The sequence below is a fragment of the Lissotriton vulgaris genome, chromosome 2_1 (genome assembly GCF_964263255.1).
Source record: "Lissotriton vulgaris chromosome 2_1, aLisVul1.2, whole genome shotgun sequence".
Lineage (NCBI taxonomy): Eukaryota > Metazoa > Chordata > Amphibia > Caudata > Salamandridae > Lissotriton > Lissotriton vulgaris.
The window spans coordinates 685064411-685080032 of NC_141687.1; the positions used below are offsets into that span (position 1 = coordinate 685064411).

At 42.5% G+C, this 15622-nt stretch overlaps 1 protein-coding gene across 20 annotated transcripts in view; it reads left to right on the top strand.

The window, feature by feature from the left end:
• PPFIBP2 (PPFIB scaffold protein 2) overlaps positions 1-15622 on the top strand; it is a 1093831-nt gene that overhangs the window by 147630 nt on the left and 930579 nt on the right. For 19 of the 20 annotated variants that reach the window (XM_086955895.1, XM_086955898.1, XM_086955897.1 and 16 more), the window contains exon 2: positions 13972-14081. The exons of the other annotated variant lie outside the window; for it this stretch is intronic. The gene's annotated coding sequence lies outside the window, so the exon portion shown is untranslated. The remainder of the gene's footprint in view (positions 1-13971; positions 14082-15622) is intronic. 20 annotated transcript variants of the gene reach the window in all.

Here is a 15622-nt window from a genome sequence, read left to right on the forward strand (position 1 = left end):
GTACCTCCAGTAAACACCAAGGAACTGCATTGTGGAGTCTTGTAAAAAGGGGCGTGGCCTCTGAACACCTCTCTGCAACGCAGCTCTCTGGCGCATACTGGAGGTACCTGGTGGGCTAGTTGGCCCCCAGGGAGCCTCAGGATTGAAGAGGAATTAATTCCCCAACTTAAAATGTGCCACAGGGCGTGTTTGCAGACATGTCCTCTCAGGCCGGCCCCTTCCTTCAGCATTGTGCAAATACGCCTCCTGGCGAGTTGTAAGTTGGGGAATTAATTCCCCTTCAATACTGACGGTCCCTGAGGGCCAACTAGCCCACCAGGTACCCCCAGTATGCGCCAGGGAGCTCCGCTGCAGAGAGGTGTTCAGAGGCCATGCCCCTTTTTACACCTCTGTGCAACGCAGCTCTGTGGCGCTTACTGGAGGTACCTAGTGGGCTACTTTGACTCTAGGGACCCTCGGGATTCAAGGCAACTTAATCTCCCAACTTAAAACGCCCACAGGGCGCGTTAACACAGTGATGAAGGCAGGGGCGGGGCCTATGTGGCACGTTTTAAGTTAGGCAATTAATTCCACTTCAATCCTGAGGTCCCCTGGAGGCTAACTAGCCCACCAGGTGCTTCCAGTAAGTGCCACTGCGCTGCGTTGTAGAGAGGTGGTCCAGGACGTGCCCCTTTTTACACCTCTCTGCAACGCGCTTACTGGAGGTACCTAGTGGGCTAGTTTGACCCTCAGGAGTCAAGGGGACTTAATCTCTCAACTTAAAACGGCCACAGGGCGCGTTTACACAGTGGTGAAGGAAGGGGGGGGGACCTGAGGTGACGTGTGCAAACACGCCCTGAGGCGCATTTTAAGTTGGGGAAATAATTCCCATTCAATCCTGAGGGTCCCTGGGGGCCAATTAGCCCACCAGGTGCTTCGAGTAAGCGCCACTGCACTGCGTTGCAGAGAGGTGGTCCAGGAGGTGCCCCTTTTAACACCTCTCTGCAACGGCGCTTACTGGAGGTACCTGGTGGGCTAGTTGGACCCAAGGGACACTCAGGATTCAAAGGGACTTTATCCACCAAACTAAAACGGAAACAGGGCGTGTTTGTAAACATCAGCTCAGCCCCCCCACCTCCCTTCACCAGTGTGTAAACCCGCCCTGTGGTGCATTTTAAGAGGTAGTTTTAATACCCCTGCCCTTTTATGTACTAGAGTCTTAGAGAGGAGGCAGTGGTAATCACAGAGGTACCCCAACGCATAGTGTTCCCTAGTGTATGTAGGTGTTTTAACAGTATTCTAAGTGTCTTTTAGCATAGCACTGGCCCTAGGACTGGTTAGTCAGAGCCAGTTACCACCAGTACCCATCAAAAAAAGTTGAGGGTACAGGATGATTTTGCAACAAGGCCTCTTTCTACTCCTCTGTTTGTTCTTTCTGCACATCTTCCTTCTTCCTGCACTTTTCTTTGTCTTTGAGGACTTATGTTGCTTCTTTCTGCATTTCTTTTTCTTCTTTCTGTGTGTTTTTTTTCTTCTTTCTTCACATGTCTTACCTTTGTAGGCATAGATAGAAACTAGCATTTAAAAGCCTTTGAAATTAACTGAAAAAACCATACGTTTCAGGCACGTTATAGTTACACAATAGCATTTAAAAAACCTTTGAAATTCACTGAAAAAACCATAGGTTTCAGGGGCGTTATAGTTAGTTGGACATTTTGCTCGTACAAAACCATTGAAATTCCCCTGTTATAGTTAGTTCAGCTAACTATAACTTGCGCGCCCGCAATGCACCGCTGATGATGTCACATATTACATCACTCATGACATGGTCAGTGACATCACTCATGACCTCACTATTGATATCATCCTTGTGATAGAGTGGCAGACCTCCTCTCACCCTAATATAACCTTTGATGCACACACTCAAAAATAGAAACTAACATTTTCAAAACAATGGACATACCAATACCACTTACAACGCAACTATTTAGTAATTCCAAAATCTACACACACATCCACTCATTCACCAGCAGTCCTATACAGTCACTCATGCATGTACTCACTCATCATATGCACTCATACACCTATACGTCCTGTTACACAGTGACACTCATCTATAGTTACTCACACACATAGTCACACATGCAAACAAAGTATCAAACATCCATTAAATTGCATATACAGTTATACACACACGACCACACTTACTTCTACAGAAAATTACACATACTTACTCTCTTAAGCAATCACTTATAGAAACATATACTAATTTATACAGGAACTTCTCCAATCTCTCACTCTCACATATGCTCAATTATATACACCAATACTCACATATATTAGTTTAAACCATATGTGGTTACTCATAAAGACACTATTGAGACAGTCATTCAATCACTAACACACACCCATACACACACTCATCCACCCTTACAGTCCTGCGCACATGCTGTCTTCAACACATACAAACAGTGAGTCACTCCTTCATGCATCTATGCACTACGTAATACCCCCCGCCGAACCATGCAGACACTCAGACACTCATACTGATACTCAAAAAACAACTAATAACCTATAAAGACACTCATGTAGCTACTCATCAACCCATGCAGCCACTTATACACAAAGTGAGAGACTGATACAGATATTTATATATTTAAACATTACTCACTAACCCATGTATTCACTAAGATACACTTAATCAGTCAGTTATACAATCAATTTGTCACAAAAAATCAGGCATTTAGAAACTTATATACCATGTATTCTTCCATCGACCTTGAGATATACATATATAAAACATTTCATTTTCAGAAAAACACACATTCACTGGATGATGTCATCAGTGTTGTCATCAGTGATGTCATTTGATATGTCATCAGTGATGTCATGCGTGATGTCATTGACCATGTTATGAGTGATGTAATATGTGATGTCATCAGCAGTGCATTGCGGGCGCGCGAGTCATAGTTAGCTGAACTAACTATAACTGGGGAATTTCAATGGTTTTGTACGAGTGAAATGTCCAACTAACTATAACGCCCCTGAAACCTATGTTTTTTTTCCAGTGAAAATATATATATATATATATATATATATATATATATATATATATATATATATATATATATATATATATATATAGTGTGTGTGTGTGTGTGTATATATATATATATATATATATATATATATATATAAACGCTCCAAAATCCTTCCCAATCTTCCCTGGAAAGAATAACAGCACTCGAGGTTGAGGGATACAAACGCGCTAGATTTTATTCAGCGGAGGGGTGCACACAGACGCGTTTCGGCGGTCTGCCTTCGTCAGTGTGTGATGCACTGTGTTTGTTTCCGACATTGTTTTTAACATACATAGTCACTCCCACTACCGGTCAGGTGTGGACACAAACAAGGGGACTACAGCCTAGCATGAAACAAAGGCGGCCATCTTGTAGTGTATAGTAAATATAACACAACATTAGAAAATATCTAAATAAAGCCCACAGATGGGCAATTGCGTTGTATCCTGTTAGGCTGATCACAATAAAATGTCAAAAAATCAACATGAAATAATAGAGCCGTGGATCGGCTTGTGTCCCCATATATATTACATGTGCCAAATCGCCTGTACACAAAAGAAAATTAAATCAATTCTCAAACCACAGCTGCAAGCTGAACATATCTGCAGGGGGGGTTTGGGATAAGTGGGTGTCAAGTGAAATGCATCGCGTGCAACATCAGGGAGGGCATGTGTAATTATTCACAATATAAATCACAATTTAAATGAAAATTATAACATGAGTTCGAAATTGAAACGAATGTGATTAGAGTGCATATTATATACAGTGGAAAATTGAGTATGTAGAGAGACATTAGAGATAGGCTTCTGCATTCTATCCGATCAAATATAAAATTCATTCAATCAGAGTCACAAGGTATTAGTGATGATTCCCAAATGCTTAATTATAGGTTATACCAAGAGAAGCAGGTACCATAGGTCACATAAACGTGACGTGTCTCTCACATACTACTATGTACAAGAAAGAAATCGGATACAGGTTTCAGAGCCATTATATACATTAATCTACATATGTTCCAAGTATGATAATGTGAGAAGTTCTAATTTCAGTGTGATCGGATACACTATCATCTTGGAGTTGTGTATGTCAGATGTTAACTGCTCATTTCCCTAGATGGAAGGCCATCTCCTCCCCACTGTTGAGACCTTTGGGATATTTTGTACACAGATCAATGATGTAACGGGACTCTAGTCTCCTTAATCTGCGTAGACGGTCACCTCCACGAATATTATGGGGTACAATATCGAGGCCGAAGTACTGGAGCTTACTCCGATCTCGATTATGTACTTCCGCGAAATGGCGAGCCACCGGATAGGTCTGATCTGTTTTATCGATGGCTCGCATGTGTTCCAATATTCTAAGCTTTATCTCCTTGATCGTGCTCCCAATGTAGCGTAAGCCACAGGGGCACTGCAAGCAATATACGGCATACTGTGTGCTGCAGGTGATGAATTTATTTATGTAGATTTTCCTGCCAGTTTCTGGTATTGTATACGAGAGTACACGTTTACTGCCTGCGCACGCTTTGCAGCGGCCGCAGGGGTAAAAGCCTCGTTGATCCCTTAAAGTGTTCGTTCTTAAGGACACTTTGTCAAGATGGCTGTGCACCAATATGTCGCCTAGTGATTTTGCTTTACTGATGGTTAGGAGTGGCTGAGATGGAAGGTCTTCTTTGAGCACACTATCTGTTAAAAGAATATGCCAATTCTTGCGTAGCATGGCTCTGAAGCTGTCCGCACCTGTTGAGTAGGGAGTTATAACTCTTAACTTGCCTTGATCCTCACCTGACATGCCCCTTCGGTTGACCTGATCGGTGTTACTGGTCAAGAGGGACTGTCTCTCTATTTTCCTTACTCTTTTTAGAGTATTATGGAGCATGCTCTCGCCATATCCCCTGGCTTTAAATCGGGATATGCATTCCGAAGCAGCCGCTTCGAAATCCGAGGGTGTAGAGCAGTTCCTGCGAAGTCTTAGCAATTCCCCGTAGGGGATGCTCCTGATTAATTGGGGTGGATGGCTACTGCTGGCGTGCAGTGTAGAGTTGCCAGCAGTTTGTTTTCTGAAGAGGTTAGTGTGGAGTTGACCGTCTTCTGCATATATTTTGAGGTCCAGGTAGTCCGCTGCCACTGGACTCACTGTCCCAGAAAATCGCAGGTTAAGTTGATTGTTATTAAGTACATTGATGTATTCCTGAGCTGTCTCAGGGTTACCTCTCCACACAATGAAAAGATCATCGATATATCGATGCCAACAGATGACCTTGCCCTCTTCGTCCCCAACTCTGCAGCTCCTGGGTACCTGCTCCTCCCACCAGCCCACGAACAAGTTCGCGTAGCTGGGAGCAAAGCAGGTACCCATCGCCGTGCCAGACTTCTGGATGTATAACTGCTCTTCGAACAGGAAAATATTGTGTTTTAGACAAAATTCTACGAATTCCAGAATCATTAGGTTGTGTCTAGAAAATCGTAGTTGGCGTTGTTCCAATGCCCATTTCACCGCCTCTAATCCATGACTATGATCAATAATAGTGTAGAGGCTGGTGATGTCTAATACCATTAAAAGATAGTCCTGTTCCCACACCAAATTGTTCAGTTTTGTCAAAAAATCTTTTCTGTCTCGTATATACGAGTCCAAGTTGGACACAAGAGGAAATAAGGTGTGGTCCACAAAGCGAGACATATTCTCCGTTAGACTCCCGATGGAAGAAATAATCGGGCGTCCAGGTGGGTAGTCACGATTTTTGTGAAGTTTTGGGAGGTGGTAGAAAGTTGGAGTCATTGGGCAGGTGGTGCGTAAGAACAGATGTTCATCTTTGTTCAGCATACGTTGGTTGTACCATTTGGAGATGAGTTTGTCGTATTCTATGATACTCTGTTGGTAGGTATCATTAGTGCATTTAGTATAAAAGTTCTCATCTGAAAGTTGCCTCAATGCTTCCTTCGTGTAATATTCACGGGTCATCAGAACCACGTTCCCGCCCTTGTCAGAGGGCTTCACAATTATTTTCGTGTCCATCGTTAATCCTTTCAAGGCAGTTCTCTGTTGTTCCGTGATGTTTTGGTGGGGGTTTTTTTGGTTACTTTTCCGTAGCTTTAGTAGGTCATCATTCATCGCTTCCGAGAACACATCTATGGCGTCCCAAGGGGATTGAGGAACAAAGGTGGACGGTGGTTTAAAACCACTGTTTTCACTGTCCTGTTCAATACCCTGCATTTCAGCTCTCTGGGCTGGATCCAAGTCTGCAAGGTCCTGTGTTTGTTCCAATTCCAGATCTGTTAGCATCTCAACTGAGCGTAGATCTTTACCGCTCAGTGCGTCTGAAGCTGTAATTCTTCGCCCTTGGCTTTCTTTATGTTGTAGATGTGGCCGCATTTTGAAATGTTTGTGTAATTTAAGTTTGCGCGTGAAGCGGAACAGGTCTATTTTGGTTTGGGTGTATTCCAACTCACTGTTTGGACAAAAGGTCAGTCCAAGACTTAGGACTTGTTCTTCTTCCTTTGTCAGTTCTCTAGGAGTGAGATTGACCACCGTTAAGTTTGTGACCACATTGTTGGTGTTAGAGTTACCTGGGGGGTTAGTGGTGGTGTTGATTCCACTTGGATCAATAGCTGGGGCTATTGTTTTTTGTTGGTACGCTTCCGATTGGTCCAACGAGGTGCTCGGGTGCCTCTGCCCCTTCCTCTTGTTCCCCCCGCCTGCCCGTCTGGTTCTGCGTCCTTTTCTGCTCCTTGGGTATCCGTGTCTGGGGGCTTGTTCTTCCCGCCTCGGAGCCATGTACTTTGTATTACTTCGTACTCCTCCTGAAAAGGAGTCTTGGTGCTTTTATCTACCACTCTAGGCCCCCTGTTGGTAGTGCGTGTGTCTGGGTCTGATTGGTTCTCTTCTGATTCATTCTCAGTTATGTCAGATTCAGAGGTGACTTCTCCAGTACCGCTGGTTGTCCCAGCACCTTCTTTTCTGCTCTTCTGGAGGGCTTTGCGTGGGGCGTCAAACTTTTTTGCATACGTGAGGACGCGTCCAGTTAGATAATCGTTGGCGTCCCTTTCGTATTTTTCCTGTTTGCGGAGCCTTATTTTAGTTTCATATTTGATCAACCTGGCCTTCATCTGTTCCTTCATTTGTGTGATATTTGCCACTTGGCTGGGATCAGTTTCACTCTCAAGTTCGTTGTCAATCACTTGGATATCTGCCAGTGCTCGCTCCCTGTCGCTCCAGGCATATTTCACGAGTATTTTCAGTGTGCCCTCACAGTATTGGGCAGTATGCTCGAACCAGTCTGTTAGCAGTTGCGGGTCCGGATTCTCGTAGGAGGGAACAGTGTGGACTCTCAACCCCCTTGGTACCCTTTCTTCCTCAATATAATTGGTAAGGCTTGTTGCCTCCCACCATTTGCGGATTTCCCTTTCATGCAGGCGTTCCAATTTCGTTATTGTTGTCAGAAGTGGATTACTGGGCGTTTCCACTGTGGGCGTCCCAGTTGACGCAGGCGGTCTTGTCTGCCTTTTAAACATGCCCTTCGCTGCCGATTGCCGTTCCGCATCGGAAAACATGTCGGAACAGCGCGTGTCATAAACAGTAGTAGACTCTTACTGTTGACTCGCGCTTGTAGGTAGTGCTGCCCCCCCGCAGTTTGAACGCGCGTTCTTAGCCTCAGTCCTCTGTCGCCTTGCCACACAATTCCAAAATTCCCTGACGTGCAGAGACTGGAGTAGCAATCAATAGCTGCATGCAATGCAATGCTCACCGGGACGTCTTCCTCGGGAGACACGGGACTCGCGTTCTCCTCTGTAATCCGTGACCGGACTCGAACTCCCAGATTGGATCAGGCGGTGCGCAGCCGTGCACTTAGAAAACGCTCCTTTCTCCACGAAAAACGGCTGCTCACTCGTCGGCGGGTGCTGTCGGCGGTTCGTGGACACCGCCACACATTAACGCTCCAAAATCCTTCCCAATCTTCCCTGGAAAGAATAACAGCACTCGAGGTTGAGGGATACAAACGCGCTAGATTTTATTCAGCGGAGGGGTGCACACAGACGCGTTTCGGCGGTCTGCCTTCGTCAGTGTGTGATGCACTGTGTTTGTTTCCGACATTGTTTTTAACATACATAGTCACTCCCACTACCGGTCAGGTGTGGACACAAACAAGGGGACTACAGCCTAGCATGAAACAAAGGCGGCCATCTTGTAGTGTATAGTAAATATAACACAACATTAGAAAATATCTAAATAAAGCCCACAGATGGGCAATTGCGTTGTATCCTGTTAGGCTGATCACAATAAAATGTCAAAAAAAATCAACATGAAATAATATATATATATATATATATGCATAGTATGTATAGGTTTATAGGAACTTTATAGTTAGGAAATGGCTTTTAAAAAAAAAATTGAAATTCACTCAAAAAACAAAGGTTACAGGGACGTTACAGTTAGGCTTAGGTTTCACTCATACAAAACCAGTGAAATTCAGCAGTTATAGTTAACTGCACTAACTATAACTCATGCCCTCACAGTGCACTGCTTAAGACTTTATCTATTACCTCACTCATCACTTGATCAGTGACATCACGTACATCTCAAATGACATCACTGATGACATCATCCAGTGAATGGAAGTATTTTTTAAAAGTTTATCAGTGCTAAATAATATACCAAGTTGCATTGGTAAATTAGTGGGTGTATGAGTGCTTTTATGGATGATTCTGTGGGTGCGTGACAGACTGTAAAAGTGAGTGATTAGGTGTCTCAGTGAATGTATGGATGAGTGACTGGTTGTGTACATTTTTGTATCAGTCTGTCAGTTGGTGTCTAAGTGGCTCGATGGGTGTTTGAGTGGATACATGAGGGGCTGTATGGGTGATTGGTTGTTTGAGTACCTGTGTGGGGGTACCTGAGTGTCTGTTTGGGTGGATGAGGGGGAGGGTGACTACCTAAATGGAGTCAGTGGATGGGGTGGTGAGGGTATGTGCGTGTGTGAGGGGCTGTATGAGTGAGTGAGTGTGTATATGAGTGAGTGGATGTGTCAGTGGTATAAGGGTTATTAACTGGGTATGTGAAAGGCAGTATAGGTGAGTGATGAGGTATATTAGTGACTGAATGGGTAAGTGAGTGAATGTGACAGTGGCTGTATGTGTGAGTATGTGCTTGTATCAGTGACTATAGGTGAGTGAGTGTGTGTGTGTAAAAATGTGGGTGAGTAAATGGCTGTGTGATGGACTGTATGGTTGTGTGTGAGTAGGGTTGTGTAGCTCCTTGGGTGACTGACAGTATGTGAGTGGCTGTAGGTGGGGATATGTGTGTGTAGATCTATACATCAGTGAGTGGGTGTGTAAGTACTGGTATGGGTCTGTGAATGATTGTGTGGGTGTATGAAAGGTTCTATGGGGGTGTGAATGGGTGCTTTAGTGGTTTTGTAGATTGTCATCAGTGATACCATCAATGATGTCACTGACCATGTCATGAGTGTTGTAATATATGAGGTCATAAGCAGTGCATTGTGGGAGCATGAATTATAGTTAGCTCAGCTAACTATAACTGCTGAAATTTACTGGTTTAGTACCAATGAAACCTGAGCCTAACTATAACGTCCCTGTAACTTTTGTTTTTTTTAGTGAATTTCTAAGTTTGTTTTAAAATCTCATTTCCTATCTATAACATGCCTGTAGCCTTTGTTTTTTCAGTGAATTTCTAAGGCAGTTTAAATACTAATTCCTAACTATAACGACTCTGCAACCTTTGTTTTTTGTCAGTGATTTTCTATGGTTTTTTTAAGTAGGTATGGAGTTTGGAGAGTGGTGGAAAATGGGGTCTGGGACTGTGACTAGCTCGCAGGAATCCTGCTTTGTAGGACTCCCAGAAAGTACCAGGAGGGCTTCTTGGCCAAAAGGTTGCTAAGCATTCAAGAGGACTTCATTCCCCAACCAGTAGTGTGCAAGGGGACGTGTTTGCAGAGTTGTGGAGAAAGGAGGCATGACCTCCGCAGACCTGTTAGCAATTCTGCTGTATGGGACTTACTGGGTGTAATAGGAGGGGATGCTCACTCCCAAGTAGCATGATTGCTGAGAGGTAATTCAAGGCCCTTTCTCCACTACTCTGCAAACGGGTCTCTTGGCGCATTACTGGTTGGGGAAAGAATTGCCCTTAGAAGCTGAGGGTCCTTTGGGGCCCAACAACCCCTCCTGTTACCTCCAGTAATTTCCATACAGTTAAATTGCTGAGAGCTCATTCAAGGCCCAGCCCCTTTTTCTACCACTCTACAAACACGCCTCCTGGTGCTCTACTGGTTGGTGTATGAAGTCCACTTGGATGCTGAGGGACCTTGGAGGCCAAGAACCCCTCCTGTTACCTCCAGTAAGTGTTATGGTCCTTCCTTGTTCTGGGGTTGCTAGATAATTGTGCAAGGGCTATGTTCCATCACTGGAATGAAGTCACCTGGTATGATCAGATTACACCTGGATAGAGAGATGTGTAGACATGGACTGTGCTGCTCCAGAAAATAAAGGTGTGTACTTGTATTGATGTCCTTTCGTTTGTACACATCAAACTTGGCAATTAGTGTCTGGAGCGGGACCCACATGAGTATTTTAAGAAACCTACATCGGAAATCATACATCGCATAAAAGGAACTATATGCTTTTGACCAGATTATTTTGAACACTGAATAGGAAGCAAAAGGTGTCGTTTGTTGAAACTTTTTGCATCTCTTTGGATGAAATTATTGCACAAAGAACCTCTGTGTGATTTCACAACTCCAGCTCATGGCAAAAAGGTGTCAGCTATGAACTGTCAGAAATATCAGAATACATAACTTGACACACTGGGTTGGTGAGTATTACAACCTATGTGTGTTGTAGTTACTAAGCTCTATTTTATTTGAACCAATGTGATGTCTTGAAGCTCTGCCGATGTTGTACTCACTTTTGAACATCAACGCATGCGAATGTCCTTGTGTTCATTTCAAATCTTAGCGCATTGCCTCTTGGTTTCGTCTGTCTTTGTTCTGAGAACCTCTGTGCTTCCTCATTATACTGTCATCGTTGTGCCTAGATTCCCGATCTTTCACTGCCAGAGTTCCAGCAGTGAGTTTGTCAGTAGTGTCAGGCATCATCATGCGTATCTCCACGCATGCTCAACTGATTTAAGGTTAATGTACAGTACACCTTACGAGACGACATTTAGAAAATTCATCTGATTCTGTCACAGTGACATTTCAACATATCTGAGTATCGGAGCAGCACAGTTGTTGCGAAGTTATTGGGGGGGCTTAGTTGGAAAAAGAAAAACAACAATAAAATACAGAAGTGGAATTGGAAGTGAAACTTACACCACTATACTGTCAACAGAGTACACTTTTAGACTTCATTTCTACACCTTATGCTTTCTGGCCTTCAGGATCTGAACCCACTTTCAAGTGGATGGAATAGAAAAAGTATTTCCTGAACTATGTTCGTGCTATAGGTGAATCTGAAAAAATGGCTGTGTTACCAAAGAAAATAATTTTATTACATTCCCTTGGTCCACATGGATTGAAAGTTTATAATCAAATATCTAAAACTATTGTTGTAGGAGATTGCAATGTTTTCTAAGCAGCATTGGAAGATCTTGACGTGTATTTTGAGACTAAAGTGTGTATAGGAATACCGAGGTATAAATTATTTCAGTGCAAGCAATATGAGGAAGAGCCTGTGTATCACTATGTTGCTCATAGATTACTAATTTGGTAGCTTACAAGATGATCTGTTTCTAAAATGACTTCACCATCGCCTCCATTTTTCAATTTTCTCCATGTTACTGGTGATTAATGGTGGTGAAGTAACGTTCGCATTCTAACCAATGAATTAAAACAATTGGGTGTTAGAGAGAGCAGTCATGCCAACACTGCTTTAATCAAAGGTACATCTAACTATTTTGTAGAGGGGGAGGGATTTAATGCAGAATTCCAACACCACCAATAAAGATAAACCTGCATGACAAACGACTCAAAAGTAAAAGAAAACAGTGAACCTCTTGTACACATGTGTTAACTATATAGTTGTAACCTTCAATTGTGCGCCAGGCATCACTAAGGACAGGTTAAATAATGCCCCAAGCTATGCTTATCCCTGTGATAATGTTAACTTTTAAAACAAAAAACAAAAAAAACCTAATAATTCACTACACGTGTGGCTAGGCCTATAAGAAATATACTTGCCTCACGAAGCTTGTCTCCTTGAGTACTGATGTAAAAAAATCATTATCCTTACACATTGATTCACACTTCACTGCCAGAAGAGATTGTGATCAGAACGGATAAAAGTCAATCATAGACACTTTGTATATATAATGAGAATGAGCTCAACTTTCTAAAATGGCCACCAAGGCGTCACATTGCATACATTTTCTTGAGGAGCTAAGGCTTGCTCTCTTAAAAGCACAATGTCGACCGTGTCACTTTTCTGTAGTCGCTAAGCTTATTTTTTCCCTCTTACTGAAACGCTGATGTATTTCATGCTCACCAGTTCAAGCTTTACTCGTTAGAACTCACTTCAGTTTGCAATACAAATATGTTTCACTGGCAGCATTGTGTTGCACTTAAATCACAAAGGATGAATCACTTGAAAACACTGGAGGCGATCTTGCATACTGCCCTGCACCAAATCCTCTCCAGTATGCCTTGACTTCCTGGGCCAGTTGTCAACGGCGTCAGCCTGGAATCACACACTTCTCCCAGAGCTGCACATCAACTCGATGTTGCGGTGTTATCTCATCAGCTGGTGGGGTCTTTATTGCCAATGTAACAAGGTGGTTACACAAATTAAAGACCACTACAGAGGTAAGAATGATGATCTTTTCTCTTTAATACCGTGGCTGTCAGAAGCCAGCAACAGCTGCCACCAGCATAAAATGAGAACATTCACTATTACATTATACATTCTTTGACAGAATGTAGTACGGTGACTCACTGTAGATACCACACTTCGTTTCCGCTGCGCGTGCAGTGCATGCCCTTGTTTGGTGCAGTGTGGTACAGGTTCTTTCGGTTAGTGTCCTTAGTTTCATTTTTTTGCCTGCCAGTTTTTGGTGATTTGTTTCGTTAGTACTCTGCTGCGTCTGCATTGGCTCAGTATCAGATGTATTCACCCAATCTCTTTTCTTGCTGTATATTCCTGGACAAGGACTGTGATAAAGAGGGACAAATGGGTAATGCCACAAATACTTTCCAAAAATCATCATTACACAAAATCATACTCTTCCTCGTCACACTCTAGCTTCCCTCACACCCTCCCCATGCATGTGGTTCCACTGATCTGTTGGTTCCTGCTTTTCACACCCTCCCTTTGTATGTGATTGCATTGATCTATTGGTGACTGCTTTAAAGACATACTTAGGGAGGTTGACCCTATTATACTCTCACCTTGGATTGGGGGATAGAAAAATGTGTTTGTAGTTTTGTGGCTACACGGGGAGGGGTTAGTTATAATAAGGCCTAGTTCGAGAAAGTGGGTGACTCAGTGTGATGAAGATTACGGATGAGTGATAACGGCATGAGGTTTCCTGAACCCATTCTGCCTTTCAGTTAAATAGGCGAGTGTTGAGTGACAAAACAAAAGCTAGACACATTTCCAAATGATTTATTTGTCAATTTAAAAAAAAATGCTTTAAACGCTAGATTACATAAAAAGTTCTTTGGCTTTAAAGATCGGGTTACAGGCAATAACTAATTTACATCTCCTCCTGGATTGTTTGCATCTAAGCGTTCATATTGGCTATTTCTCAAATGTAAACTTCTATATTTGTATTTTCTCAAGTGAAACCGTTTTAAATAGTAACACATATTAGTTAATGACCACTATTTTCAGTCTCACTGGTCATGTGTATGAGGTGTGACAGATGATAATGACAATGTCCAGATAAAATATTTTCTCTCAAACAGCATTGCAAATTGTGAAATGTGTGAAGGCCTCCGCAATCATCCGTGTTTAATCGCCTGGAACCAAATGACCAGAGCCCCAATAAGTTTGTGTGAGGGGTGGCCAGCAGGACGTGAGTAACGATTGATCTTACATGTTGGTTTACACCGGGCTGTATGTTTTTGTAAAAAGTGTTTTGAACTGCCCATCTCTAGTGTACAGAATAAATGGGTAGATGCATCATTGTTTCCATTTGCGATTTCTAAATTGCGAAAATTAAGGAATCACAATTTAGAAATCGCAAATGGCAATGCATGAAAATGTCGCAATTTTTTTTGTGATTCGGTATTTTTCCTTAATTGCGATTCACAATTTGCGAATCACAATTAAGGAAACCATTTCCATTGATTCCTATGGGCCAAAAGGCCCATAGGAATGAATGGGAAGGCGATCACATTTTGCGAATTCCATTTTGCGAATCGCAAAATGTGAATGCAATTTCAAGGGTGCAGGGGGGGGTCAAAAGAACCCCTCCCTGCACCCCTGAAACTTAACTTTAAGATCCATTTACAGACACACATGCCCTTGGGGCATGTGTGTGTGTAAATTTAAACTTTCAAAAATGCAATTTGTGCATATTTGAAAGTTTTCAGTAATTTAGCATGAAGTTCAACTTCATGCTATTTTACCCATTCCAAATTGCGAATTCGCAATTTTAAAATAATCATGCATAGCATTTAAGAAATCTCAAATTGTGATTTCTTAAATGCAATTGCAATTTTAGAAATCGCAACATGGTTGCGATTCCTAAAATTGCGAAATGCATGCTGGATTCCAAATTGGTGAATTGCATTCGCAAACTTCCGAAAAATGCGATTCGCACAGTTTGATGCATCTAGGCAAAAATGTTTTCTTTGTCCAGTATCAGTAACAGTCACCAATAGCAGGCATTCTGGAATGTTTATCTGTGTGATGGCAGCATGGGGATGAGATTCATTGGGACAGCATTCACTTTATGCCCCTTTAATAGCAGTGTGAATACCTATTCCAAGCCTCCAAATGAGCCAGTTATAAAGTTGACGGAAACCACGGGTGTCTGTTGCTGGGGTGGGAGGGGGAAGTGGGGAGGGAGAGGAATGCTATTATTGTAAAATAAATATGTGTAGCGCAGAACATCCAGAGTTTTTCTAAGAGGTACGAGCAAAGCAAGTGTTAAAAAAGCTGTTTTACATACATTTTTTATATAAAAATTGGGTGTGCTTTCCGAATCAAATGAATAAACACTGTTTCAAGAAATTTACTTAATTTTCAGAATGAACATGCCAAATAATGTCTGCTATTTAATATACTATTTGAAATGGTAGTGCTTTTAATATAGCAAAGAGTGAAAGCATGGGAAAGGACGTGAGTGAGGGTTGCCCTGCCTCTTTCCCAGCCCCGCTAATCTCATAGAGGTAACGTCATATTCTTCGGTGCTGAATGCTACAAAGCATGAGGATTAGGAAAATGACCACCAAACCTAGATACAGTAAGTGGGTTGTGAGACTGAGATTGAAAACTAGGCAGGGATTATTGTAGCAATGTAAGTGATAAGGAGGGAAGAACCTTGCCTGTTGCTTAACAATCTTTACACACGAGAAGGACATAAACATCTTCACTTGTCACTTTTATTAG